The following is a 7,552-nucleotide window of genomic DNA, read 5'->3' on the forward strand; positions in this document are numbered from 1 at the left end:
GCTATGCATAGACTCTTGGGGATGCACGTCGGGGGACAGTCTAAGGACAATTCAGACTTGTCGGGTTGGCTGGATAACCGACAGATGAGCCTCATCAGCCATAGGACAGGCATGCATCATATGCATTTGTATGCTTTGCTTGGGTTTGAACTTGTTTTGGTTTGCCTATTTGCTAAACTGTTCTTAACTGCTACTTGAACTATTTGCTGTAACTGCTACTTACCTGTGCTTTCCATGTTTGTCTTGCCTGTGTTTGTCCTGGTGTGCTACATTTGAGAATGAACCTTGGTGCTGAATTAAAGACTGTGTTGTTTGATTGTGTGGTGGTTTCTGATTGAGATTTGCTTATGAGAAAGGAAAGACTTTGAGTTTCTGAAAATGTTAAACACTGCCTCTTTGAAAAAGGTTTTAAACGATTAGCTATTGGATTTTAGAAGTATTTATAAGACAATGATAATCACAGAATCTGAAAACAGTTTTCTTATTGAATATCTTCTTATGACAACTTTGAAACTCCGTGGTGAGACTGTGTGGTTAGGTTCTCACCCCCTACAACTTTACCTTTTCAGGAATCGGATGAAGAAGCGTTATACTGCGTTTGGTTGATATGTTGTTGTATTAATTAGATTATTTTATTCCCTCATTTTTGTTATTACAAATTTGTAAGAGGGATAGGAACTATATGTTTTATATGTATATTATATTATGAGTTATTATGTAAGGAGTCTTGTATATGAATCTATGCCTGTTTGTATTTTTATTAAGATAAAGTGTTTATTTCCGGTTTTCAAGGAAACAGTGTCGAGTCACAGGCTCCTATTTTAGTAGTTAGTATGTAAAGTAGTCGTAGTACTCCTTGCTATCAGAGTGGCGCAGCCGGAAACGTGTCTTCTGATAGTGAGGGTGTTACATTATGGTATCAGAGCAGTTCATCCTAATTAGAGCCTTGGGAATGGACTAACTATGCTTCGTTGCATTCTTTAAGTGTCTGTCATGTTGTAGGTCTTGTCCAAGTAACAAGAATTAGAATTTTATGCACATGACTGCCTATTAATTAACACTGTTAGTTTTTCGTTGCATATCTGTTGATGTTAAGTCTGGCCAACTTAATGTTGATGGCTGATGAGCGGATAATTTATACGCTTTTTGGCATTATTTTTAGTATATTTTTAGTGTGTTTTAGTTAGTTTTTATTATATTTTTATTAGTTTTTAGTTAAAACTCACTTTTCTAGACTTTACTATGAGTTTGTGTGTTTTTCTGTGATTTCAGGTATTTTCTGGCTGAAATTGAGGGACCTGAGCAAAAATCTGATTCAGAGACTGAAAAGGACTGCAGATGCTGTTGGATTCTGACCTCCCTGCACTCAAAGTGGATTTTCTGGAGTTACAGAAACCCAATTGGCGCGCTCTCAACGGCGTTGGAAAGTAGACATTCTGGGCTTTCCAACAATGTATAATAGTCCATACTTTGCCCAAGATTTGATGGCCCAAACTGGCGTTCCAAATCAGCTCAAAACTGCCCGGCGTTAAACGCCGGAACTGGCACAAGAATGGGAGTTAAACGCCCAAACTGGCACAAAAGCTGGCGTTTAACTCCAAGAAAAGTCTCTACACGAAAATGCTTCAATGCTCAGCCCAAGCACACACCAAGTGGGCCCGAAAGTGGATTTTTATGTCATTTACTCATCTTTGTAAACCTTAGGCTACTAGTTCTTTATAAATAAGACCTTTTGCTATTGTATTTTCATCTTGGTTCTTCTGGTTCCCTCTCTGGGACTGAAGCCAATGATCACTTTTATTCTTATGTATTTTCAACGGTGGAGTTTCTACACACCATAGATTAAGGTGTGGAGCTCTGCTGTACCTCGAGTATTAATGCAATTACTATCGTTCGTCTATTCAATTCAGCTTGTTCTTATTCCAAGATATTCATTCGCACTCAAGAACTTGATGAATGTGATGATTATGTGACACTCATCATCATTATCACTTATGAACGCATGCCTGACAACCACTCCCGTTCTACAAGCAAACAAGGCTTGAATGTTTATCTCTTGGATTCTTTAATCGGAATCTTCGTGGTATAAGCTAGAATTGATGGCGGCATTCAAGAGAATCCGGAAGGTCTAAACCTTGTCTGTGGTATTCTGAGTAGGATTCGATGATTGAATGACTGTGACGAGCTTCAAACTCCTGAAGGCTGGGCGTTAGTGACAGACACAAAAGAATCAATGGATTCTATTCCAGCCTGATTGAGAACCGACAGATGATTAGACGTGCCGTGACAGGGTGCGTTGAACATTTTCACTGAGAGGACGGGATTGTAGCCACTGACAACGGTGATGCCCAACATACAGCTTGCCATGGAAAGGAGTAAGAAGGATTGGATGAAGACAGTTGGAAAGCAGAGAGACGGAAGGGACAAAGCATCTCCATTCGCTTATCTGAAGTTCTCACCAATGAATTACATAAGTATCTCTATCTTTATCTTTATGTTTTATTCATATATCATCCATAACCATTTGAGTTTTCCTGACTGAGATTTACAAGGTGACCATAGCTTTCTTCATACCAACAATCTCCGTGGGATCGACCGTTACTCGCGTAAGGTTTATTACTTGGACGACCCAGTGCACTTGCTGGTTAGTTGTGCGAAGTTGTGATAAAGAGTTGAGATTACAATTGTGCGTACCATGTTGATGGCGCCATTGATGATCACAATTTCGTGCACCAAGTTTTTGGCGCCGTTGCCGGGGATTGTTGAGTTTGGACAACTGACGGTTCATCTTGTTGCTTAGATTAGGTATTTTTCTTCAGAGTTTTTATGAATGAATTCTAGTGTTTCAAGGTGATGTTCTTATCATCACCAAAGCTGATTGATTTTCATCAATTTAGCTCTTGAATGCAATGTCCTGCTGAAGCTTGGCTAGCCATGTCTAATTCCTTTAGACTAAAGCTTTAGACTAACATTGCATGATTCCTAGAATTCTCATTAAGAATTTTGATACCTTTATTTTCTTCTCCACTTAATTTTCGAAAAATCCAAAAAAATTTACAAAATCATAAAAACCAAAAATATTTTATGTTTCTTGTTGAGTCTAGTGTCTCATCTCAAGTTTGGTGTCAATTGCATGTTTCTGTTCTTCTTGCATTCATTCATGTGTCTTAAGAGATCTTCAAGATGTTCTTGATGATTTCCTTACTCTGATCTTTGAATTCTCTTGACTTGAGTGTTTTGTTATATGCATTCTCATTTTGTTAGTGTTAGTAGTATACAAACTGCTAAGTTTGGTGTCTTGCATGCATTGTTATTTGATTTTAGTTGCATTTTGATTATTCCTCATTATTAAAAATCCAAAAATATTTTTAATTTGCGTCTTTTCAAATCAATAATACAGAGAATTGAAGATTCAGAACATATAGCAGAGGAATTACACAGAAAAAGCTGGGCGTTCAAAACGCCCAGTGAAGAAGGCAAACTGGCGTTTAAACGCCAGCCAGGGTGCCTGGCTGGGCGTTTAACGCCCAAAAGGGTAGCAATTTGGGCGTTAAACGCCAGAATGTGCACCATTCTGGGCGTTTAACGCTATGATGGCACAAGAGGGAAGATTCTGTTTTTAATGCAAATTTTTTCAAGTTTTCAAAATTTTTCAAAATCAAATCTTTTTCAAATCAAATCTTTTCAATCAAATGTTTTCAAAATCAATTTCTTTCCTTTTTCAAAGATACTTACTAACAATTAATGATTTGATTCAACATTTCAAGTATATTGCCTTTTCTATTGAGAAAGGTTTAATGTTTGAATCATATCTTTTCTTGTTAGCCAAGTCATTAATTTTTAAAATCAAATCTTTTTAACTTGTTTTTCAAATCATATCTTCTCAATCACATCTTTTTAAAACCATAACTTTTCAATCATATCTTTTTAATCACATCTTTTTCAAAATAGTTTTCAATCATATCTTTTTGATTTCTAATTTCAAAATCTTTTTCAAAAATCACTTGATTTCTTTTTTTACTCTTGGTTTTCGAAAATCAATTAGTGTTTTTCAAAATGTTTTTAAAATCTTTTACTTAATTTTCGAAAATTTCTTCCCCTCTTCTCACATCCTTCTATTTATGGACTAACACTATTCCTTAATGCACAATTCGAACTCCATCTTTCTTGATAAGTTCGAATTCTTTACTTCTTCATTCTATTTTTCTTTTCCTCTGACACCTCAGGGAATCTCTATACTGTGACATAGAGGATTCCATATTTTCTTGTTCTCTTCTCTTTCATATGAGCAGGAGCAAAGACAAAAGCATTCTTGTTGAGGTTGACCCTGAACCTGAAAGGACCTTGAAGCGAAAGCTAAGAGAAGCTAAGGCACAACTCTCTGTAGAGGACCTAACAGAAATCTTTAAAGAAGAAGAACCCATGGCAGCCGAAAACAACAACAATGCCAACAATGCAAGGAAGGTGCTGGGTGACTTTACTGCACCTACTCCCGACTTCTATGGGAGAAGCATCTCTATCCCTGCCATTGGAGCAAACAACTTTGAGCTTAAGCCTCAATTAGTTTCTCTAATGCAACAGAATTGCAAGTTCCATGGACTTCCATTGGAAGATCCTCATCAGTTTTTAGCTGAATTCTTGCAAATCTGTGACACTGTCAAGACTAATGGGGTTGACCCTAAGGTCTACAGACTTATGCTATTCCCTTTTGCTGTAAGAGACAGAGCTAGGATATGGTTGGATTCACAACCTAAAGAAAGCCTGAACTCTTGGGAAAAGCTAGTCAATGCCTTCTTGGCAAAGTTCTTTCCACCTCAAAAATTGAGTAAGCTTAGAGTGGAAGTCCAAACCTTCAGACAAAAGGAAGGTGAATTCCTCTATGAAGCTTGGGAAAGATACAAACAATTGATCAGAAAGTGTCCTTCTGACATGCTTTCTGAATGGAGCATCATAGGTATCTTCTATGATGGTCTGTCTGAACTGTCCAAGATGTCTTTGGATAGCTCTGCTGGAGGATCTCTTCATCTGAAGAAGACGCCTGCAGAAGCTCAAGAGCTCATTGAAATGGTTGCAAATAGCCAATTCATGTACACTTCTGAAAGGAATCCTGTGAACAATGGGACAAATCAGAAGAAAGGAGTTCTTGAGATTGATACTCTAAATGCCATATTGGCTCAGAACAAAATATTGACTCAACAAGTCAATATGATCTCTCAAAGTCTGTCTGGAATGCAAGCTGCACCAGGCAGTACTAAGGATGCTTCATCTAAAGAAGAAGCTTATGATCCTGAGAACCCTTCAATGGAAGAGGTGAATTACATGGGAGAACCCTATGGAAACACCTATAATTCTTTATAGAGAAATTATCCAAATCTCTCATGGAAGGATCAACAGAGACCTCAACAAGGTTTCAACAATGGTGGAAGAAATAGGTTTAGCAATGGCAAGCCTTTTCCATCATCTTCTCAGCAACAGACAGAGAATTCTAAGCAGAACCACTCTGACTTAGCAACCATGGTCTCTGATCTAATCAAAACCACTCAAAGTTTCATGACTGAAACAAGGTCCTCCATTAGAAACTTGGAGGCACAAGTGGGTCAGATGAGTAAGAAAATTACTGAACTCCCTCCTAGTACTCTTCCAAGCAATACAGAAGAGAATCCAAAAGGAGAATGCAAGGCCATTAGCATGATTCACATGGCCGAACTAGGAGAGGAGGAAGTAGGAGTAGACGCCACTGAGGAAGACCTCAATGGACGTCCACTGACCTCCAATGAGTTCCTTAATGAGGAACCATGGAAATCTGAGGCTCATAATGAGACCATAAGATTCCATTGGATTTACTTCTGCCATTCATGAGCTCTGATGAGTATTCTTCCTCTGAAGAGGATGAGTATGTCACTGAAGAGCAAGTTGCTAAATACCTTGGAGCAATCATAAAGCTAAATGACAAGTTATTTGGTAATGAGACTTGGGAGGATGAACCCCTCTTGCTCACCAAAGAACTGGATGACTTGTCTAGACAGAGATTACCTCAAAAGAGACAAGATCCTGGGAAGTTTTCAATACCTTGTGCCATAGGCACCATGACCTTTAAGAAGGCTCTGTGTGACTTAGGGTCAAGTATAAACCTCATGCCTCTCTCTGTAATGGAGAAGCTAGGGATCTTTGATGTACAAGCTGCAAGAATCTCACTAGAGATGGCAGACAATTCAAGAAAACAAGCTTATGGACTTGTAGAGGATGTTTTGGTGAAAGTTGAAAACCATTACATCCCTGCTGATTTCATAGTCCTAGAGACTAGGGAGTGCATGGATGAATCCATCATCCTTGGCAGACCCTTCCTAACCACAGCAAAAGCTGTGATTGATGTTGACAGAAGTGAATTAATCATTCAAGTGAATGAAGACTCCTTTGTGTTTAATGCTCAAGGATATCCCTCTGTCACCATGGAGAGGAAGCATGAAGAGCTTCTCTCAAAACAGAGTCAAACAGAGCCCCCACAGTCAAACTCTAAGTTTGGTGTTGGGAGGCCACAACCAACTTCTAAGTTTGGTGTTGAACCCCCACATTCAAACTCTAAGTTTTGTGTTGGGAGGTTCCAACATTGCTCTGAGCATCTGTGAGGCTCCATGAGAGCCCACTGTCAAGCTACTGACATTAAAGAAGCGCTTGTTGGGAGGCAACCCAATGTTATATTATTATATTTTCCTTTATTATTTTATGTTTCTGTAGGTTGATGATCATGAGAAGTCACAAAATCAATTGAAAAAGCAAAAACAGAATGAAAAATAGAAAGAAAAATAGCACACCCTGGAGGAAGACCTTGCTGGCGTTTAAACGCCAGTAAGGGTAGCAAATGGGCGTTTAATGCCCAGTCTGGCACCATTCTGGGCGTTTAACGCCAGAAAGGGGCACCAGACTGGCGTTAAACGCCAGGAAAGGGCAAGAAGCTGGCGTTAAACGCCAGAAATGGGCACCAGCCCGGCGTTTAACGCCAGAATTGGCACAAAGAGCATTTTTGCTCGCCACTTGGTGCAGGGATGACTTTTCCTTGACACCTCAGGATCTGTGGACCCCACAGGATCCCCACCTACCCCACCCTCTCTCTTCTTCTTCACCCATTCACCAATCACCTCAACACCTCTTCCCCAAAAACCCTTCACCAATCAAATCCCAATTTTATCTTCACCACTCACATCCATCCTTCACAAAACCCCACCTACCTCACCATTCAATTTCAAAACCACTTTCCCTCCCAAAGCCACCCATTTTAACCGAACCCTACCCCTCTCTCCACCCCTATATAAACCCATCTTCACTCCTTCATTTTCACACAACCTAAACACTACTTCTTCCCCCTTTGGCCGAACCACAAAGCCATCTCCATATCCTCTATTTCTTCCTCTTCTACTATCTTCTTTCTTCTTTTGCTCGAGGACGAGCAAACCTTTTAAGTTTGGTGTGGTAAAAGCATTGCTTTTTGTTTTTCCATAACCATTTATGGCATCCAAGGCCGGAGAAACCTCTAGAAAGAGGAAAGGGAAGGCAA

The 7,552-nt window shown here is 39.3% G+C and overlaps 1 non-coding gene across 1 annotated transcript; it reads right to left on the minus strand.

Annotated features, from left to right (window-relative positions):
• Window positions 1-4,827: 4,827 nt before the first annotated feature.
• On the minus strand, window positions 4,828-4,935 carry LOC130953467 (small nucleolar RNA R71). Its single transcript, XR_009075636.1, has one exon. It is a non-coding gene; the product is annotated as a small nucleolar RNA R71 (small nucleolar RNA).
• Between the last annotated feature and the right edge of the window lie 2,617 nt (window positions 4,936-7,552).

Source organism: Arachis stenosperma, chromosome 9 (genome assembly GCF_014773155.1).
Source record: "Arachis stenosperma cultivar V10309 chromosome 9, arast.V10309.gnm1.PFL2, whole genome shotgun sequence".
NCBI lineage: Eukaryota > Viridiplantae > Streptophyta > Magnoliopsida > Fabales > Fabaceae > Arachis > Arachis stenosperma.